This window comes from Nasonia vitripennis, chromosome 3, assembly GCF_009193385.2.
Source record: "Nasonia vitripennis strain AsymCx chromosome 3, Nvit_psr_1.1, whole genome shotgun sequence".
Lineage (NCBI taxonomy): Eukaryota > Metazoa > Arthropoda > Insecta > Hymenoptera > Pteromalidae > Nasonia > Nasonia vitripennis.
Window position 1 is genome coordinate 18,861,338 of NC_045759.1, and position 22,278 is coordinate 18,883,615.

The following is a 22,278-nucleotide window of genomic DNA, read 5'->3' on the forward strand; positions in this document are numbered from 1 at the left end:
TATAACTGTTACGAGATGTACGTGTAACGGTGCAGCGGTATTTTATTATACTCAAGGAGCAGGAAAAAACTTTCTCGATCCGCGCGGTAGCGTGGGAAATGAGATTTTTATATTTTAGCGGAGTATAAGAGCGCGCGAGCTTCCTCCCCAGATGCGAGCGGCTCCGGCTGTTTTGATCCCGGTGTGTGGTCCGAAATTGAAATTAAGCGACTAATCATAGGCATCATTCCGGAGAGGAGGACCGAACAGTAATTCCAAGGTAGCGAAAACGTGGAGAACAGCTTGGCTGTGTCATCCCTCGTTAGCCTAATTTTACGATCTCCGAGCCGCAGGTTAAGGGTTATTTTTCATAATTTTTGAGCAATTAATGGCGGTTTCAAACTCGTGAGTGCACCAGCCAGTACGATTCCGAGGACAAGATGCGCTCCCTTGCTTGTTAGTTTGATCCTGTAATCGAGGCCCGAAATCGCTCCAGACGTTTTTTGTCGCCGCTCTTCTCTATGCTGTCCGTGTGTCTCGTGCTCCGTCGCGCAAAAAACGACAGCGAGAAGGAAGAAGCCAGGGAAAGAGAGCCTTTTGATACGGAACTCTCGCCAAATGTGCAAAACTGCGCTGGCTCGTCCTCGGCGGCGGATAATTGTTTTGCTCTCGTTTCCGCGAAAGCCCGGCATTATAAGGAGATTCCCTTTACGCTGCTCAATTTAAAGAGTGCCACTCGGCGCCGTAAAATTGCCGGATACTGAATTACTTTCGGAGACTTTCCGGAGAATTCGCCCTTAACGACGGTTCTCATAGCTTCTTTCGCGTTCGTTATATTAAAGACAGAAAGAGGCTTTATTGAAACCGAAATGACTCCGCTTAATTCTACTCGGAACAGTCGTCTCCGATTTTAAAATTGGGCGGATTCATTCTAGCCACAATCGCGGCATTAGGGGAGTAGACAAACCATCAGTCTATCCCGATTAAAATCAATCGCACCAAAGTCCCGAAAGAGCTCTATACTCCGAAATACCAAAAAGAGCGTTAAAAACTTTATAGCGGAAAAAATTGGAAAACGGAAAATCATAAAAGACACAACGATTACTATCGGCTCGCGCGCACGAGGCATCGGCGGCATAACAACCGCGAGCGCGCCGCAGCGTAAAGAAAGAGGTAGGCGCGGAGGCCGCGAGGAGAAGGAAGAAAAAGGCGTGCATAGCTTTATAGCCGAGGCGCGCGCGAGCGGATCGCGGAGCCGGACACGCGACGCGCATGCGCGAGTCGTTCGCCGCGCGCGCGAGCGTCGCGTGGGAGGAAGCGGCGGCTCGCCGCGGACGCGCGCTTCACGTGTGGTGAGAGCGTGCCGCGCGTGACTCGTTGCCGAGAGAAGTGGGGGTCAGCGAGCATAGCACAAGCATCACGGCGAGCTGCTGCCATCTGGTGGCTGGACACTCAAGTTTCGCGGCTGAATCTTACTATCCCTTTTCGCCTATGTTCTTTATCGAACCATCCTGTATCTTTTGAAAAACAAGGACAATTTGAAAAACGGAGCAGTAGGCACGCCTTTATCAACACTGCGTGCGCAACTCAAGGCAAAAACTAGAGTCGTTTAGTCAGACTCGTTACTTTTTATTAAAGCGAAGAGTCAGAGAAACAGTTGCAAGGCGAAACTTTCTTGCGCCCGCGAGACAGATTTTCAATTTGATTCTTGAGAAGCCGCAGCGCTATAATTAAAGCGTTAAACGCCCGAGTTTCCCGTGGAAAGGCGAATTACCGGCGACGGCGTTCGCACGGCCGGCGCAGTGCAGGACAAGTCTGCATCTGTGAAGCAGTCGCTGTTCTTGCAGCGTCCCGGAGCAGCGTTATAAAAGTTAATTCGCGACTTTTTGCCACGGCACGGAATCCGCGCATCCGACGGTATTTTGATGTGGAGCCGACCCGAGACGATAGCAGTGTACGACGGAATTGCAATTTGAATTAGTCGCGAAAGCCGCGCGCGGCTAATGATTTGAGAGGAGAGTGAATGAGGGGCTGCTGCACAGCTGCAGCGAGAGGAAGCCTATAAGTAGATGATATTCGCCAGCCTGCAAGAAACGATGGCCTCTTCTTGCGCGCGCGCCCGCGAGTCTCGGCGCATTTTTTTCCGGGCAAAATCCAGTCAGCCGCGCAAAGCAAGAGACGAACGTCAGTTTCGTCGAAATGCACTCGATTCGAGCGTAATGATTGTCCTCGTTATCGAGTTGACGAGTAGTGCCGGCTCTGCCGCGTCCAAGTACCAAGTTTCACACGACAGAGAGTCAGAAAGAGAGAGCGGGAGAAATTAATTTTTCGATTCTCAACTATTAGGGTTTTTCGATAATTGCCAATTAGCGCGACCCTTCCTTTCGTCCGATTTTTCCCAAAGGAGTTTCATTATCGCTCGGAAATAAAACAAGGGAGCTGCGTTATTAAATATTTCTGCGCTAACGTTAGCAGCGAATTAGCGCTTTCCTACGCGTCACTGAACTTTCCAGAATCGTCGCAAACTAAATAATCACTTTATTGACTTATAATCGACTCCCACAGCCGCACTTCCTCTCGCCTCGAGAAACAATAGTTTCCACCTAAGGCATAAGCGTGAGGGAATGTCACACGTACCCAGGCACAAAGACTCTAGAATTTAATGAAATTCTTCCGGCGCCTCGAATCCGCTTAGAAATTTGTGAATCCCCGCGGACGGGAATAGCCGGGACGATCGTCGAATACGTAATATGAAATACGACTTGTTCGGTAGAAACGAGAAGTCCGTGAGAACCTCACTCGCGGCGAGCACAATTTGACGGAATTATTCAGAAACACGTGTTACAAGTTTTTTCCTCCACTCCTTACACGTTTTTTCATTATTTTCCATTGTCATTCTAATGCGTCGAGATTTATTCCTCCATTATGAGGGACATTCACGCGTTTTCTGTATAAAAGCCTCCGCGCGATTGGAAGACGACGAAAAAACGACTTGGTCTCGCTCGCCGCTCCTGTATAACATCTCTCGGCAAAGTACAGTACATTGTCTCCCATGAATGGGTGAACAAAGGCAAAAGTTAATAATGACAATTTCGGCCAAAACGTCGCGGCGATGATTTAGCACCGCCGCGTCTCATTAACGGCTGCGTATAGCCGGCCGTCGCACGGTAGCCATAAGTCAAAAGCTCACAAAAGCATGACTAATGAGGGTAAAAAGTCCGAGGGCCAAGGAAAAAAGCAGAGGCTCTCGAAGAAGAAAGCTCGGTGGGTCGCGCGCAGGTACAAAGCGCGCGTAAAAGTGCAAGGCCAGCTCTAGCACAGTACAGAGGAAAAGTGAAAGAACGCCGGGAAGATCTAATCGCGGCGGAGTCCGGCGCGGTGACGTGAGTTACGCGCCGCGCCGGCGGAGGCCGACGTGTGCGCGCACGCTAACCCCCATATCGCTCGGCCTCATCATATTTATATACCTTGCACCTCGCCGCGGTGCGGTTCTTTGATCTTCCGTGATGTTCCGCCGCCGCTGCTGCTGCTGCCTCGTGAAATCGAGAGACAGATTCTCTGTCGCGAGTGTAGGCATACATGCGCCCCTTTTTATATACCCCAGAACCGGTTGAAGTACAATATCTAGAAGCTTTTCGACTACACACATTTTTCCAACAATGAACCGGCAGCGGCAGCGAAAATCGAGGTGTGCGGAATCCGAAAGTGCCATCGGGAGAAGATGCACGGCGTGCCGCGGAGGAGAGAAAGATACGGATAGAGGGGGTATACGCAGCGCTGCATACGTTTATTATGCACTCGCCGAGTCATGAATCATCGGCGGCGTTCTCCTCGTGGCGGCGGCAGGTGCCGCGGAATTTTCATTCTTTGCCCCGTTCGTACGTCGCATCGCGGAAGATGAATGAGCCACTGTTTTCGCATTGGGAGTAGCATCGGCAGCTTATATAACCACTCTCTCTCCCGCTCTCACTCCATGCGCCTCTCTTTGCCGTAGCGAATTATTGGTATGAATTTTATTATTGTTTGCTTAGTCAGCGGCGATAGCTTTCGCTTTGTATTGCGATGCGCGATCGCTAGATTATGCATAAGATGTATGGGCTCCGTAATTGACCTTGCGATTGTCTACGGAGTATATTATATCCCGCGATTTTTTCTCCCGAGAGGAGCTCTCCGATAAATCATAATCCGCGTGCGCTTGCATTCGAACGGAGCTCGTATATTACCCTGCTAAAGATTGCGTAATTCCCGAATCTGCCGGCTGAGCAATAAAAATTAGTCAAAACAGAATTTTGATTTTGACAAATGCCTCGGGAGATCTCCGTCGGATCTCTAGGCCTAGCGAAACGTCTCCCCCTCGCACGAAAAGGAATGCAAGATCCGGCGAGATGTCTGCGCGAGTCGGCGCGTCCCTAATGAACTGGCCAATTACGAAATCGTCGAAATTTCACGCAGGCGATCTCAGCGGGCATACATCAAACAACCCCCGTCTCCATAACTGTCACGACGCCTCGACGCCTCTCGTAGGCCGAACATATATAATAAACAAGGACAGGTGCGTGTGTACTCACACGCTCCCAGATAATAGCCCAAGATGCACTTTTGACCGTAAGCGGGGGTATCCCCTCGAAGGTACTTGTTCCTCTTCCTCGATCCGTTCCCAGGCAGACTACAAGCTTATAGTTAGGGATCTCGGCAAAGTGTCGCGTCTCTCGAAGAATGCCCTTTTCCTGTCGCGGCTACCGCAGCAGGGACGACCAGACAAACGAAGCGGAGGGAAAAACTACTCGTAAGCTGATAAATGAAAAGATGTCGAGCTAGCTGGAGACGCTTGTCGTACATCCCGGCTCCGGCGATAAGCTTTCTCGGGATTTTCGAGACAGTTTTGTTTCCTAACCGTCGGCGACAGATTTTTTTCTCTCTACGTGCGCAGACGTCGGCTACACGTTTTCCGATTGTTACGGTGAGTTTCGGCGGCTGCAAGAACAGTCAAAAAGTCGGGGATCTTAACGAAGTTGTATATCTCACGGGGACACGCTGGGGAAAGTTTTTTTTTTCCCGTAATAAAAAAGAACTATCGCCGAGGGAGATAAGAGTTCGACTATCGTGTATTTACTTTATATTTATCTGTCCAAGTTCCTTATACATGGAGCTCACGTATCAGAGCAGATGAGACAGGTGCGAGCGAGAGGAGACGCGAGATCTATTTCTGTCATTCAGCGCCCAGTCAGAAATTCGCATTGTCCCGTCAGGCGAAGATCCATTTTTCCGGCCGCATCATCGTCCCTCACTGTCGAGTCCAAAAAATTTCAAGGTTTAGCATAAAACGCCGCTACATACAGAGCGAAATATTTCGAGAGCAGTCTCGTGACGTCCACAAATTGACTGTAGGAGAAGAAGAAGCGAAGCTAGGCGCGCGCGCGCGTATATATATATAAACGCCTGCGCCATCAGCATCAGGAGCAGCGCGCGGCGAGGCTTTTTACTCAGCTCTCTTTCTTCTCGCGGCGGCCTTCGCGCTCGCATGCGCGCCGTAAATTCATCGAGCCATCGTCGTCGCAAACTTGACCGTCGTCGTCGTCGGAGACTTCTTAGAGGCCGTCGGAACTCATTTATTATTCAGATTTATAGCCGGACTCGAGCTGACTGCCACAAATCGCCGCGCCGAGCGTGAGCGTTTCGCGAGGGAGTGGACCGGGAAGGGCGGCTTCGGAAATTCGACGTTTTGCATACGACACGATCTCCAGGGCGATTTGAATGAGGGCCCGCCGCCGCCACAGCATAACAAGCCGCCGCGGCTCACTCCTTTATATAGCCATGTGATTCCTCTCCGTGGCTGGCCCTTTTCGCTTCGTTTGTGTGTAGCGCGCCCGACTTTGCCTACGCAGGCCGGAGAAATAAAATTCAGATCACGACCGCCGCGGCTACTCTGATGCCGAACAATAGACCCGATCCGCTAGACCATATACTTGCAAAGCAGATGGACTTGCGAGATGCAGTTCTCTTTTCTAGACGACCGACGCGAGGATCACCTCAATGATCGCAACAATTTCGGCTCGAGCGAAACTCTTATTTTCGCGGTGCAGTGCGTGTCTCGCGTGCGCGAGCGCGAAAAGACGAGGGAGTGAATGAAGGAAGGAGGGACGGCACGCGGCAGACAGTATCGGATTGATCTGGCGAGCGGGTGAACCCAATTACCCGCTCGGAAGAGAGGCCAGATTTATTGTCACGTCGGCCCTTGTCACCGACGTTGCGTAGTGGCGGCGACAGTCACTCCGTCTTTCATCCTCGCTCTATACACGTACACACGTACGCGTGGAAGCAGTCCTTTGCGAAGCCGCTGAAATCAGGAGAGAGAAACGCAAAGTAAGCTACGCCGTGTGGGCTCCCTGCGCGACGATCGGCAGCTCACCCAATTATCAGGAAGAGAGAACGCGCACGCGAGCGGCAAAGGCCTTTTGTGTGTGCATCAGCTTTATACGCGCGCGATTCTTTTCTGGATCCTCTTTTCACGCACTCCCCGTAAATATTGGACGACGAGGGAGAAAAATGGTGCCTTTTTCACCCTGATGCTTTTTTCTCTCATTATTGCCAGTGCGTCATTAACTACGGAAAACCATACCCTCAGAACAGCAATATAAATAACGAATCTTTGATGTATTCTTTTGAATAGCTGCGCAAAGTGAAAGCTCGAAGTAGTTTCAATTCGATATATAATTTATAACGAGATTGTTAAGGAGCGAAGCGCTCGATGAAACGAAAGAACCGCTGCTGTAGTCGTGGATATAGTCGGGCGATTACGAGGCTGAAAAGTGGTCAAAACATTTTTATATACTTGAAGAACCGATAATCCGAGGCCGATCTGAAAATCTCTTTCGGTATCATAAACAATTCATAATTGACATGATTTAGTGCGCGGCGCGAGAGCCTCTCGACTGTTATACTCCTCTCGCTCCGCATCACGCGAGAGTTCGATTCTCTTTCGATATCTGTGCATCGCAATACATAAATCAGGCGAGGAAATTCTTTGGCAAATTTGACGCTGGCGAATATTATTCACATATATGAGAAATAGCTGCTCTTCTAAAATTCAATGGCTCATTGAATCGGAATAAAGCCTGCATCATATCACGAGAATAAACAGAGCTTGCGTAAGCAGCATCTACAGCTCTCACGAGATTCAAATCCGTGACGTGCCCAAGCGATCTCATCAGAAGTACAAGAATCTGCATAAAGGGTAGAAAATAATCGGTAATCGATCGAGGGGTAATTCGGATTCTCGGCCAATTAACATTTTCAGTGAAAGCATCTCTCTCCCCCTTGCTCTTATTCAGCACGGCGGCGGATCGAGACGGACAAACTCCCTCCGCGAGTGCACGCCCTAAAGCGTATACAGGGCACGCATTCGAGGATTAATTGCTATCGGGCCGAGTCGATCAGAGATTTCCGGCTACCGTGCGCGCGCGCGCGCTTCCCGAAATCGATTTCTGGCTTAAGCGCCACTGCTCTCTCGCGCGCGAGCCCATAAAAGCGGTCTCTTCGGGCTCTCGCTCAAATTCTCCTCTGTGCCTCTCTTTCGCGTTTCTTTCTCTCTCTCTTTTTCTCTCGGAGCGATATGCAGATATCGGCGTGCGCGTGCGCGCGTGAGAGAAAGAGAGAGATGCACTCGAAGAGAGGCTGAGCGCAGGTGGCTGTCAGCGAGGAAAAACATACTTTAAGTCCGCGGACGTGCGGGCGCGCGCGCGAGCGTTCGCTTTGGGATTTGCCGCTGCCGCTGCTTCTGTTTCTCTCCACTTCTCTCTCTCTCTCTCTCTCTCTCTCTCTCTCTCTCTCTCTCTCTCTCTCTCTCTCTCTCTTTCACTTCTGCGCGCTCTTTTTGCCGGCGCGTGTAATATGTTTTCCCCCTCGGCGCACTGCGCTGCAGCAGCACCGAATTCTTTTCCTATTCGCTATCATTTTCTGTCTTCTCTCTGCTGGAAAATGGAAAGCCTCTCGCGTCGATCTCTCGTTTTCCTCGCTTTTCCCCCCTGGAAATAGAGCAGGCGATGTGTGCACTGTCAGTTCGAACACGGAGATTTGTGCGGCGAATATGGAGCTCGGTAAACTTACGATATTCTATTACGCGGTGCAGCGGTTATGCGCGCGAGCGACGCGTCTAATGCTCGCGCTCACGTAAATAACGGTGAAAGCCCGCCGCACGGATGTATTTGAGTATACGATGATCCGTGATTAACTTTTACGGGCCCGCTAAATTTTGAGCGACCCCGGATATCTCGGCCGAATTTCAGGAGAAACAAATGAGCTTCGTCTCGACATGACAAATTCGAACATAATCTGCCGCGCACACGAGCTGGGTATACATCCGTATCGGACTGAAAGCCCGCGAGAGCTGCAAGAAATCCCCAGCGAGCATGAGTGCGATCTGAAATTATGAAATTTTTTCGTTATCGCGCACACGCGGGGGTACACTCTCGGCGAGATGAAGGAGGAGCTCGAGCCATCGGTATATCTCGGGCTGATATTGAAATCCACTTGGGAGAGTGAGCTCGGGGAACCCGCGGAGAAGAGGAGGTGCTCGCGCATAACGAGGAGCGCGCGCGCGGGCGAGCGGCGCGTAAAAAGTGTCGGCTGTAAATCAAACGAGGAGCTGCTTGCGTGCTGCATACGTACACACACGCGCGCGCGCGCGCGCGCTCGCGAGCGGTAAGAGATGCGCGTTCTCTGCCTGGCGCAAGAAGCCTGAAACTGAAACGTCGCAGCAAGAAGCGCTGGCAGTCCTATAATTATATTATTACCCGCTGCGTAGCTCATGACTCCGCGCGAGAGCTCCAATTTGTCTTGGGCCGCAACGAGTTCGTGTAATTTGTGATTTATCACTGTCCCTGGCTTCGTCTCTCCTTTTTCTCGCGCAGCGACGCGATTCTGAACACACGTGAGAGACTATAAACGCGCGCGTGTAATTTCGGACGTGCTCTCACTCTCTCTCTTTCTCTCTCTCTCTCTCTCTCTCTCTCTCTCTCTCTCTCTCTCTCTCTCGCTCTCTTGTACTTGTAGGGAGTGAGAAACCGAGGTGTCTCCCCGTGCGCGTGCGAGCGCAGATTCTCGCGCGTATTTGCTTTTTGCCAAAGTGCGACGCTTCCCATCTCGCTTTCTTCCTCGACGAGCGTTATAACTCGCGCGTATAGTCGTGCGGAGAAACCGCCGCCGCGCACTTATATAAGAATCCTTTATGCTCCGAGTTGTTAAAATTGCTCCGAAGGAGGTCGTATCACATTTTTTCGGCTTTTGCTTTATTGCCCCCGTATTTTCCCTTCTCCTTTCGACGCGCGTACGCGATATAAATCCTATGGCCGCACAGAGTCCGGGCTTCGTATATTTTTCGCGGATGAGACGAGCCGCCAGTCGGGAATTCGCGACTTATACGTCCCCGGGGGACAGTTTTCACTCGCAGAGCGATTAAAAATGACTTTGGATGTTTGTTTGACTGCATATCTCAGTCTTTATTAATTGCAAACGTGCTTTTAATAAGCACGCCCGACGAGCGCCGGACCATATCAATTGTGCGACGCGCGTAATAACAGATCGAACGAAAATCGCACGGAAGCTGCGAGTCCGGTCCACCTCGTGTACAATATCGGGCGTTTGAAAAATGCCCTCGTACATATTATCCGTCGCCTGCGCTCGCGATCTCGTAAAATTGCAGCACGAGACTCGCTCTTTTCGACGAGAGAGATCGATGGTCGAGTTCTCAGGATGCCGATTAAAATCCGACAATTATAAGCGCATTATACGTCCAGGCGCGCGTATACTTACAAATAATCACGGGTTGTCCGAGGCCCGCTCTACAAATAGACACATCTCAATTAAATCCCCGCATTTAATTGACGCGCCAGCAGCAACGTGTTGACCCGCCTCGACAGAGTGGATCCCCAATTTTCTCGTTTTTTGTTTGCACCGACACACCGCCGCATTGCAAATATGCTTACGTGCAGCAAAGTCGCCGCTCTCCCTCTCACTGTTATTTGTTGATTGACTGATTATCTAACGCGAGAGTGATTTTCTTCCTCGGGCAATTCCTCCGGGCACGTTTTGCTCCGAAAGAGAGAGAGAGAGAGAGAGAGAGAGAGAGAGAGAGAGAGAGAGAGAGAGAGAGAGAGAGAGAGAGTAATTACGCCGGGGCGGGGAAATTGGCCTACTGCGTAATTCGCGCCGCAGAAGCTCGAAAGAAAGAATGTAAATTGCGACGCGACGAAGACAGACAAGCGCTGGCAACGACGATCGCGTTTAATCGTTTCACAAATCAAACTCATTCCTGCGCTGCCGCTGCAGAGGCAGGTAAAAAGCGGCGCAGCTTCGTTTCTCTTGTTAGCGGGATGCGAGAGGAAACTTTGCGCGCTTGCGTCAACGTCGGCATCGGCGAGTGCGAGCGAAACGAGCCGAAAAACGTGCCGGTTTGAAGAACACAGATCGCAGCTGATGCCGAGGAATGCGCCCTTGTACAGAGCCGCGAAACTCGTGCTTAAAGGACGATGATTGTCGGCGAATTTTTGTCGAAAAAACTGCGCGATTCGTCGGCATTATCTTGTCTTGTCTCCGAAGATTGATGCGTCGCGAGCGATTCGCGATCGGCCAAGTGGAATATGTATTTAAATAATACTATACGTTTGTATCCTCTCTTCATTTTTGCCGACATAATTCATCCACTGCCGTAATACAATATAATAAGTCCACAAGAGAACATAATAAAAGTACAGCGAGAGGCGAGTAAATTCAATACACACGCTGCACGCTGCAACCTCCTGCGATCAATTAATTTTTGAACTACCCCTTGATTTACGACTAGGGCGTAATTCTTAATCTCCTCGGATTTTAATTTTCCCGCAGTCAAAGGCTTGTGTGCGTGTAGTGTCGGCGCGGCCGGCTTGCGAGAGAGCGAGCGCGTTGTTAAACAATTAAGCGCTTTCGATAATGGATACCGGCGGTACGTACCGCGGCTACGAAGAGAGCGGTCTTAGAAGGAGAAGAAAAAGGGCGGCTTGCAGGCGGCGGGGTTCATTATCGTGTCGACGTTCGAACGAAGGGGCGCCGGGCTTGTGCTTATCAATTATGCCGATTTATTCGCGAAATCTACAAGACAGGCCGCAGGTGTATACCGCGTATATAGAAAGCCTCCGATGCTCCTCGTGTACTCCCGCGAGAGGCGAGTTAAATTAATTATACGGGGGGCTCGTTGAAGACGCCGCGAAGAATTAAGCGGTTTATCAGATACGCGTGAACGAATCAATGAAGATAATTTTTGCCGAGAAAAAAGCGGATCCGTCGTGGAAACGAGATTTTTAGCTTGCAGGTGGTAAAAAAAGCGCGGCCCACTAATCAACGAGCCGCAACCAGGGCGTGAGCTCAGAACGGGTGATTAACAGTCATAATTCTTTTCCAGCCTCCCCGAGCCTCATCTACGCGGAGAGCAGCTCTAACGTGGGGTAAAAAAGGGGGAATCCAAAGGCAAGGCGCTAGAGGACGGCCGTTTAATGGTTCTACGAATGGGCCGCTTCTCGCCGATGCGCGTCTCGGCTTCTTTCTTCGGGAGCACATAAATTCGTAAGTGTCGGGGCTCGCGCGCGCTCGTTGTACCTGCTGCTGCTGCTGCTGCATCCACTCCTTTTCGGTTCCCCGCGCTGTATGCTATGGTGTAGACAGAACCTCGAGAAAATTTATATGGAGAGAACCTGTTTAATGAACAAAGTCTAGTCGGTGTGTGTGTAATTACCAGTTTCGGTGAGTCGGTGGCACGCTCAGGTCCTATAATTCGATCCTTTTTGTATGGGCCGACGATTCCGTTGCCGGGTTGCGGTGTGTACCTTTCAGGAAAAATTTCGAATATTCTTCGATGCTGCGCGCGCGAGTTTTTTTAATCGCTCGGAGCTTCCGTACGTTAAGACCGTGATATAAATCGAAGCCTGAACAATCGTGACGACCAGCCTTAATTTTTCCGCTCGGACTATTGCCACGTACGTGCATACATACAAACGTGAGAGGCATAACAAAAATTGACAAAAGCGCGCTAAACGACTGCACGAGATTGCAAAAAAGACGAACGTGTGCGCGCCCGGTATCCGCGTAAAATGCGAAATATATATAATGGCGAAGGCAGCGATACCGGCGTAATGGAAAAAAGTGTGGAAGACATGAAAGAAGATGAGGCCGCGCGCGAAGGACATTATAAGTATAAGAGGAGGAAGAAACCGCCGCCGCCGCAGTTGTCGAATGTTATTGCGGCCCGGCTCAATTCTGGGAGAGATTAAATTAACTCCGAATCGCTACCGGAGCTCCGCGCGTGGACAAGCCGAATGTATTATAAGCGGAGGCTGATGCGAGGGAAGATGGGAAACGAGAAGGAGACTCCCCAAGTGCGTGCGGAGATAGCAGGAGATAGCTTTGCATCTGCCGTGTGCCATTGCGATAATTGGCCGATATCCAAAGCGTTCGGCAGCTCGCGACTGATTGAAAAGTTCATTGTATTCGCACGGAGTTTTTTCAACCCATTTCATAAAGTATACGATGCTAATGTTATTTTAATTTCGAAACAACCATCAGAGCCCGCGATTCAGAAAAGTGTGCGTGGTACCCATAACGAGGAAAATATTTGACGCATTTGCGCGGAACACGCCCGCTTTTTTGCACGTGCGAACCTCGAGCCGGGTTTCCGAAATCGTTAAAGCGAATCAACGTTTCTTAAAGCGTGCGCGCAAATATTCGAATTCTCGCGTGGCCGCAACGAGGGTTGCAGCCTTGCGCTGCATATACGTCATTAAAAAGCGATTTGCCGAAGAGCGAGCCGCGCCACTGCCCGAAAAATCCTCCTCCCGTATACCTGTGCGCGCAAAAACGAAACGTGCAGCGCGCATTAAATAAGCATTTGCATTTTTATGCCGCGAAAAAGCGTGCGCGAGAGGTGCCGGCCGTTATCACGCCGTATATACGGGCGCGAGGTTAATAAGAAAAAACGGCCGGTTAAAGCGCTCGTTCTAAATTCATTAGTCGTTGCCGAAAAATACCGCTGCTTTATACAATTTCGTCACAGGAGGAATTCTTCGCGACAAAAACTCGTCCTCCGCGTCGTTTCGCTGCCGCGTGCTCTGGCGACGAAAGTGGAAATTTAGCACTCGAAAAAACGGATAATGAATTTTTAAGGGATAATAGGCTTCTCGTTAGCGGCCGAGGTTGCAGCTCCCTCGCACACACGTGTCTTTTGCCATCGTCCTGCGGACTTTTTCATCTCGCGCACGCGCGCCTTCCCAGAAACGAGCCGTTATTACACACATCGGCGACGAGCTGACTTTTAATTAAACGCGCAAAAGCTGCCGGGGGAGAAAATTTATTTTCAACCTTTTTTCATAATTAGAAAAAGGCCATTGGATCGTATCATTATTTAAATCGCCGGTATATAAAGGAGATCGTCTTTCAAAGAAAGTGCGAGAGAGAAAACTTTCATTCCGCCATAAAAGAGCCATTTTCTCGAATCCGATTATGACGTGGAAGCGTGCGAGCGTTTCAAGTTTCCGACGGGAGTCGGTGTCGTTATGAGACTTGGCTTTGGCGTTAAAAAAACGAATGAAGCGAGGTGAGAGAAATGGACGACCTGCGTGTATGATGTATCCCGCGGAAAAAAGATCCGCTCCAGCAGTATGCGAGCACGCGGAATCGTATTATAGTAGTCGTAAAACTAAACCGCTTTGTATTAGCCCTTTCCTCACCGCGTTTGAGTTTCCGAGTCTCTAGATAGCGCGTAGGTACTTTCCAATTTCATTCATCACAATCCACTTGCGTAATATCCAAATATAGTGGTGTGGCGTTATTTTATTCGAAATCATTCTACCCTTTGTTTAGCTCTTGATGAATAAAATAAAGCCATCACGGTTTCCTAGGTTTGCGTCATACCAATGTTGTTGCCATTTACTCAGCATTCGTAATCATGTATAAATTAATTAATTTTTAAAGGGTAATTTGTAATTTACGCCATGTCTTCTAATCATGGCTAATCCTAATGAAATCTCAGACTCGGTAAAGATCATTTAGTGCGCACAGCAGACTAATTACGATTCAGAAAGCTATCTGCTTCTTAATTTCCACGGCATTATCTGCGTGCTATGTGTTTACTCGGCGATACTCCTTTTGCAAAAAGCGAGAAAATTGCGAAAGGAGAAAATTCTCAGAGATTTCAAACTTAATTCAGAGGGCAGGGAAATAGCGTACACGGTCGTATCTTGACAGATCATTGTTCTAACAGATATTTATGTATACGATTATCCCATTATTCTGGTTATACGATTATCTTATACGCGCTCTGCTGGCCATTATCGTTTAGAAGATTACGATCTTGGTGGCTTTTATAATTAAATTTTAAGGATCGTGTAGCGCTGGCTGCAAGCGCGATCAGCGGCAATCTTCAAAGGTTATATAATGAGTCCGATGTAGCTCGAAAGCTGTGTACGTACGTTTTCGCTGCATGCGATATCCTACATGTAAATGATTGCTGTACAAGCCATACTCTCAATATAAATTAATATTTATCCTCTGCGCAAATTTACGACACTTTGGCGAATATTGAAATTAAAACTTTTAATCGAGGACATTCCATTGCATCGCACGAATCAGGCGCGGCCATGCCGTGATTAATTTATCAACTCTCAAAACAACAAATTAAGCTTGCTCGTATACAAATGTTTACATAAATTTCGTGCTGCGCGAGCGTGTATAATTGAAATATCATGGAAAACGTTCTTTTTTTCTCAAACTTATTTACGCCGGGGCAGTCCGTCTCTCGGCCAGCATAGTTTGCAATAAAAGCAAGAACGCGGAACTTATATGCGGGACCGCGTTTAATGAAAGTCAAGGTATAATAATTCATTTTAGGTCAGGAGATCGAAATCAATCGAGCTGTAATCATCGAGCCTTTCGAAAAGGGAGAGAAACAGAGAGAGAGAGAGAGAGAGAGAGAGAGAGAGAGAGAGAGAGAGAGAGAGAGAGAGAGAGAGAGAGAGCTGAGATCCCATCGCGCAGTTTCTCGCCCTCGAGCCTATCAACTTTATTAAGTTGCGAACGATCGAGGGCCCCGAAAAATTATCGATTTCGTGCAGTAACGGCGCGCACACATACATAATATACAGGGCCGAGGGCCCGATCTTTATCGACGATATCAAGGCCGCAACATCGGCCTCCCAACTCGATAGGACGACTCAGCGGCTTTCACGGACGCAATTACCTGTGTGTGCACACCGATCCGTGTAAAATTCAAGAAAAATCGAGTGAATAGACAATTTTTAATTATCGCGTGTCACACAGAGTTATAGAATTTATCGCTGATATCCAGTTTCCTTTGGCAAAAGTGTTGCACGCAGCGAATATCGAATCGATAAATATCGATGTTTTTAAATTGGCACGAAGAGAGAGAGAGAGAGAGAGAGAGAGAGAGAGAGAGAGAGAGAGAGAGAGAGTAATAGGCTGCATCTCTGATTAACGGTTATGAAAGTGAAAACGAGCGAGTCCATAGGTGTTAAGTGTTCTCTGGTAGTTTGCGTGCATCGATACCACTCTCGCGTCGGCTTGCTGTAATTGCTCGTCATTGAATCGGGCCTTCGTTATAATCCAACTGTTAACTTAAATTACCCTCCTAATCGTCCGCATTGGAATTACGTGGAGCTCGGGCTTAAACCAAATAACCGGCAATTTGTGTAACGCATTGATATTGATGATAACATTTCGGTATCCTCAGTGATACCATGCCGATCGAGTAACTCGCAAGTTGCTAATACACAAGTTGTTAACTGCGGGTATCGGGGGGGGGGGGGGGGGCAACTTGTCGAATGATTTGAAGATTTCTCGCGACGATACGCGTGTATTCAAGGAAAGGATAATCCGATCGAGCAATTTTGAGGCGACGCACAGAGTAGACTCATCATATCATGAAACCGTGGCGTTATATTGAATACATGAAATCCGAACTTTTTTCCGAAACGAAAGCAAAGGGCAAACGCGAAATGAAGCTGGGCAGCACAGCGCTAAACGTCGTGATGCGCACCGTACATAGTCAGAGTGCAGACAGAGCGAGAGAACCGGTCGCGTCGCTCGTCGTTCCCTCCCTCGAGAGCGATCCATTTTTCAAAAGCATAATTGCATTTTTTATTGTGCGCGCGAGGCATATCCAGTTGGGACTGCAAGGCAGCGAGTGCTCGCACGCGCCCCGTGTAACAGCATCGGCGGGTTCTTGCGAGCGCACTGTACACGCTTTCTCTCTCGCTCGCTCGCTCCGGCCAGCAGCAGCATCCATATTCATGCGCGAATAAGGTGCAATTAAACTCCGCGAGGTGTCAGGCCCGCGGAGGGCATTAACCAAGCAACAAAGCCACATTGGATGCACTAACTACTGCTGCGGATACCATTACAGCCAGCTCAGCGTACAATAATGCGAGCATTATGACGCGGCCTCTTGTTGCTGCTGCTGCTGCTGCAGACATCAGTAGCGATGATGCCCCGTGCAGCTCCTGGTGCATCGTTACACAACTCGAGATCTGCACAGAAGCTGCGCAGGATCTTCGCATCGCAGGCCCATATACGCGTGATATGAATTGACTTGGTTATACCCGCGGAATTAACCCGGCAGATGTCTCTTTTATATATACACACACTCAAACCCCCCTACAAGCTGACTCCGGATCTTTCGCTCATGTGCGAGAAGCGAGAGCGGAGAAGCTCCTCTTAATTTACTGCTCGAATATGAAGCTCGCATATAACCTACCATTTTCTAAGAGCCGATGTTCGGCTGTCGTTTTTCAAGCCGCTTCTTTTTTACTCTGCAATTTTATCCCCTTCAACCAACCTGACAAGGATCTCTGGCTCGCTCGCTGAGCGAAACCATAGATTCCGCGATGGATCATTAACGCTCGATTACAGCGATTTCCTTCCTCCGCGCAGTCACAACCAGATTTACGATTCTCCCAAAAAAGTGTAATCGTTTATTATTCAAAAAACAATACACGCACGGCTCTCGAGCACGGCCGTACGTCGAAGACAATTTTTAGAGAGCTCGTATATCAAAATCTATAAAACGCAGCGGCCCAAACTAGCAGCAGTAGCTCAGATCGAAGAGAGAAAATTACGAGGGAAAGAGCAGCGCAGCAGTGAAGGGGAGATAGAAGTGGCGGCGGCAGTAGCGGACTATCGGGAGCCGGGCCGAGCCAAATGGACCGTACGCGAGCTAACGAATCAACGATGCCGCATCGATCCTTGATTAAAATCCACCCTCGGGCTGCCACCTCATTACGCCCGAGCCGCCATATTGAGGTACCGCTGCCGTCGCCGCAGTCCGCGGTTAATTTGACGTCGACGAAAGAGGAACGGCTGACGGTACGAGCGCGCACCTTCGACCACGATTTATACACCGCTCGGGCGAGCGTTAGCCCGTTTAGTTGGCTCGCTGCGTCGCTCGGGGAATTGATTGTTTCAGGCTTGAGTTGATAACGACCGGATTTTGAATTTCATTTTTTCCCGCTATTCTTTCGTCGTTTTGAGTTTTTACGGAGGTGTAGTAGTGGTAGTACTGCGCTAATGAGCAATTTATGGCGGTTTCAAATTCAATACGTGCAGTGCGTATAACGTGTTCGTATACCATACGAAGAGCTTCGATAAAACGATCCGAGCGCGTAGTCGCGTAAATTAGAGTATCACAAATTTCGAATCCCCTTATGTAAATGCGATCTTCATAAAAAACTATACTTAATGCACACATCTCGAACATATTAAGCGAGGAAATAACATAATCGAGCTGGCTGATGTTGCTGCCGTTCTTCGCGATCGTCGCGAGCGCGGCTCTACAGTTAAGATACAAGTTCGTTAAATTTCAAGTATAACGCGCATAATAATGCCATTACGGGAGACAATTTAATTTACTGTAATGGAATTTACGAACATATTTACATCGCGTTATTTGGGCGTAAAGAAATGCTGGCGAGCGCGGGCTCGATCGTTATTATCAACGGGTCATATTTACGCCCGACGACGAAATCGGAGAGAGGCGGCATCGCGGCCTCGATACTGTAGAACTCGTCCATAACCGTATAAATTCTAATTAGAACGAAACTCTCATCCCTCTCATATCTAAATAAATGATAGAAATATCGGCATCTTTTTGCCACTCGGCGAGAAACATCGTCCGCCGTAATCGCGCCGGCGCGAATATATCCACATGCATCCGAGAGCGACAGTTATATCGCCTCGTCGAAAGCTGCACGCCCACCGCAATAATAATCCAATAAATCGAGCGAACGCACACACGCGCGCGATATTTATGGGGACTCGGAATTTATGAAAATGGACTTTATGAGATAGAGCCGCCACTACGCCGCCATGAGAGCTTTAAATTGATTCGAACGCCGAATTCGGCCTATTGTTCGCGAACGAGTCGCGCCGCAGTGGGTACTTATTTGATGTGTAGCGCATCGCGACATTATGCATGTATGCTTCCTCTCGCTGCTGCGCCCGCTGCTTGGATTCGAAGATACCGCGAGAGTGAGAGAGAGTGACCAATAAACTTGTGGGGCCCCGAAATCCAAGAGGCATTGTCTCGCGGGCTAACTAGGCCCCTTTTACCCGGAAGCTTCTCTCCTTCGATCAATTTATTCCCTCTTTGTGCCCCGCTGTGCGGCATTGAATATTCCGTCGCGCGAAAGATGCCAATTTTTGTATACTTCAGGGGCAGCGACTGCTTGAAAGCAGTCGATTTTCAAACATCGCCACTTTTTTTGAGGCGAGCCGGAGGAAAGCAGGCAGCTCTCTCTTAAATTTCACTCGAGTCAGGCCCTTTTATCCGCGATGGGTGTACCGTTAGGTGCGCATGCGAGAGCGGGGCGCGTGTACGTATACACTGTACTGCGTGTTCCCGGGCATAAACCGCAGCGGGAGCGCGAAGGCGCCAATTACGCGGAATTGAAAATCTCACACAATGCACTCGTAAATCGCGACAGTGTGCAGACGACGGTATTTCACCTGGACGATGAACGTTCTCTCTTTTTTTAACTTTCGCTTCGCGAGACTGACGACCGCAGCTTATTTCTTTTTTTCCTTGCAAGCTGCACACCCGTATTATTTACGCGCTTACGGCCTGCCGACGTAGCTCACGGACTTTGGAGAGATCCTCATAATCATGCGTATTTTTTACAGGATAATATTTATAAGTTGCGCGCATTATAGAGCAATCCTACTATGGACTCTCTGTCGGTCCGTTTCTCGACTAGGTAACAAGAGCGAGAGACAGGCTGAGCTACGCGAAGGCCTCCCCCCCCCCCCTTTTAATCGGCTCCTCAGCTATTTCGGGCCGTTTAAAATCGAAAGAAGAGAACCGAGTGGATGCACGCGTCTCGCTCAGTAACCACCTGCTGCGTGGAGAACGAGTTGGCACCTCTCTCTCGGTCTATCCCTGATCTGATGTATAGTAGTGTATAAAAACGATCCGACAAACTTTCTTACAGCGGCGCATCTCGAACAAAATGACGAAAGCTTATCGGATATTAGTAGATCGCTCGGCAAGGATTTTTTCATAATTATTATACATGCAGCGATCGCGCAAAGTTACAACGAAGTCAGCAGCCAAGCATACACAGCATGTGCCTCGTCGCTGGCAGCATCCCGCGGGAGCCAATCAGAGACGAGTCGAGCAAAACGCGGATTTATGGCCAGTAGGCGGTCCAGCCAGTAAGGCCTTCGTGTGCTTCTCTCTCTTCCTCTCTCGCGCGCGCTTACTCTCCTGGTCTCCTTCGACTTCTCAGAGCGAGCCGCTCGCGCGCGCGCCGTAATTACTTCGGGAGTTCCAGCCGCGCCGGAGACGATTTTTTGCCGTCACGCTAAGTGTTTTTCTTAATTGAATTTAAGGTTATTTAATATGCTTTTAGGCCCCGATATGGAGCCCGTGCGTGCGCCTCCCTATACAGAAAATGCTCGGATACGACTCTTTTGCCTTAATCTCGAAAATATTAGTCCTCGATTATTCCCGTTATCGCTCGTTCTTGGCCGGCTCTGTTTCTCAACCGCAGCAAATAGGCTTTCGTATACTCTGCGCGAAACTCGTTTTTTTTTTCGTTATAAAAGGGGAGCCGGAGAAGCTCGAATGTAAGTACGCATCGCCCTTAAAAAGGATTTTTATTTGCCTTCGACGGTGCGAGCGAAACATGCAAAAAGCCAGATTACAAGGTGTACAGCATCAGAGGACTGCGTGAAACTAATAAATAATAAGGCGGGATTTTTATATGAAAGTCTAAAAAGTCAGACTTTTTGCAGCGACAACACGTTCCCAGGGGAAGGCCTGTGAGTACGCGTGTGCGCTCGCACATGGAACCTCCAAGATGGTTTTTCGTGAGAATGAAAGCGGAAAAAACACGGGCAGCAGATACGCGATAAATTCCAATATCGTAAAATTCGATCACGCATCGTGTACGCACATTATTTTATGCTTATGTCGTTACACTTATTTATGGCCGGGCTTTTGAGCGCGGTAATTTAGTTGTGCTCATAAAGTGTGATTAATATACCTGCATGATTCCGGGCATACTAATGAGCCCTTGACGTACAAGAATGTTCAGCGCGTCGCTGCGCGGTCCAGCTGCAACGGGTTGAGTCGTCGTCTACGCGGCGACTTAATTTGTCAAATTATTTTCCCGTAAGATTCCAAATTTCTCGCGACGATAGTAGATATATTTTCGTCACAATTCAGAAAGCTGTTGTTTGGCGTTCAAGGGATTTTTCAAAAGCAACATTCAGCACAGAGACCACTGTCAATACACTAGCATGTAACTTCCTGAAAACAAAATTATTCTAATTCATTCATATGTACTGGTCAAGTATTAATTTATTGATGCATTAATATGCTAACAATTAAGAGGGATTGAGTGACAGTTAACAGGACAAAGTCACGCAATGGATAGGTATAAAATGCATGTTGTACCGAAAGATAGATAGTACCTTGCTGCCAAGATATCGAAAACGCCCGATAAGTGAACCCCAGAAATACGCGGTTTTCGAGGTTTCGTACGAAGAAGATGCAAAAAAAAACTTCAAACTTTCACTGCTTTCGCTTTCGGCAGGGATCAAGCTTTTTCATTCGTCCCGCAGTGATACCTCTTGTTTTTCTCTTAGTGTAACATTATACTGGCCGCTGCGAGAGTATGCAAAGTTCTTCACCGTTACTTACGCTTGCAATGAACTTCGTAAGTTTCGGGACATTCCTGCGTATCTTCGCGGCCGGTGGCGATGACTTTTACATTTGTAAATGCACCGCCAAATTTTTCTCGTAAATCGGTCGGCGCTCAAGCAGGCACGCGCAGAACATGTTCCTCAGTCACACGTACATGTGCGTATGTGCGCTCTCTCTCTCTCTCTCTCTCACTCTCTCTCTCTCTCTCTCTCTCTCTCTCTCTCTCTCTCTCTCTCTCTGCAGAGGGAACCCGGCCTGAGCGCGATTATAAATTCATCTGTGTGTTCATTTCGCGCGTGCAAATCGAGTCGGGCAATAAATTTTAAAGATAACACCTTTACGTCCCGAGCATAAAATACAACTCAGCTGCAGCGGAAAGCTGATAATTTGAGGATAAAGTGACCGTGAGAGTATCAAAATACAGTGGGTTTTATGTTCAGTTTTTTATTTATTTTTTTTTTTTCGTTTTCGGTTACTGGCGTTACGATAAATTAATTGAAATACTCCACGACGAGAGCTTGTTGAATGAATAAGTAGCGCACGTTTGGTTGGAACAAGAACGATCGCGAGAACAGAGAGCTTCGCGTTCGAATATCCCTTTTAGCCGCTACGATTCTGTAAAAGCCGCAGCCTCCTAATCTCAGGCACGTATAGCGCGCAAATTTAGGACTTTGAAAGAGGCTTCCTCGCCCTGAGCCAGTGTCGGAGCACATGCGCGTCTCGGCAGAGACGAGACCGCAGCCGAAACGGAGGTAGCCTGTAATTTCGTAAGTCACTCGAGGAGCTGCTGCTGCTGATGATGCTTCTGCTGCTGCAGCCGCTGCCGTGTCGGTGCGCTTTAGCAAAGCCGGGGTTACGTAAAGAAAGAGAAGGCCCCGAGCTTCGCGTGGTCACGTAGAGTTATCATCGAAAATAAAACTATCGGTGTCTTGATTGCATCGCGCGCTCGTATAGGGGTGGGACCTGAAACAAACGAGAGGATGTCTTTTCTATAGGACGTGTTGTATCAGCTGCGAGAATTTCTTAACGTCGGTGTCTATTACGGCTCTTTTATTGCTGTT

The 22,278-nt window shown here is 48.8% G+C and overlaps 1 protein-coding gene across 3 annotated transcripts in view; it reads right to left on the minus strand.

The window, feature by feature from the left end:
• LOC100117520 (EF-hand calcium-binding domain-containing protein 1) overlaps nucleotides 1-22,278 on the minus strand; it is a 71,577-nt gene that overhangs the window by 12,557 nt on the left and 36,742 nt on the right. Inside the window, exon 7 of one of the 3 annotated variants that reach the window (XM_016984694.3) lies at nucleotides 20,556-20,821. The gene's annotated coding sequence lies outside the window, so the exon portion shown is untranslated. Of the gene's footprint in view, nucleotides 1-20,436; nucleotides 20,822-21,655; nucleotides 22,181-22,278 lie in introns of those variants that run through there. The other 2 variants (XM_016984693.3, XM_016984700.3) reach the window with 2 other exon arrangements.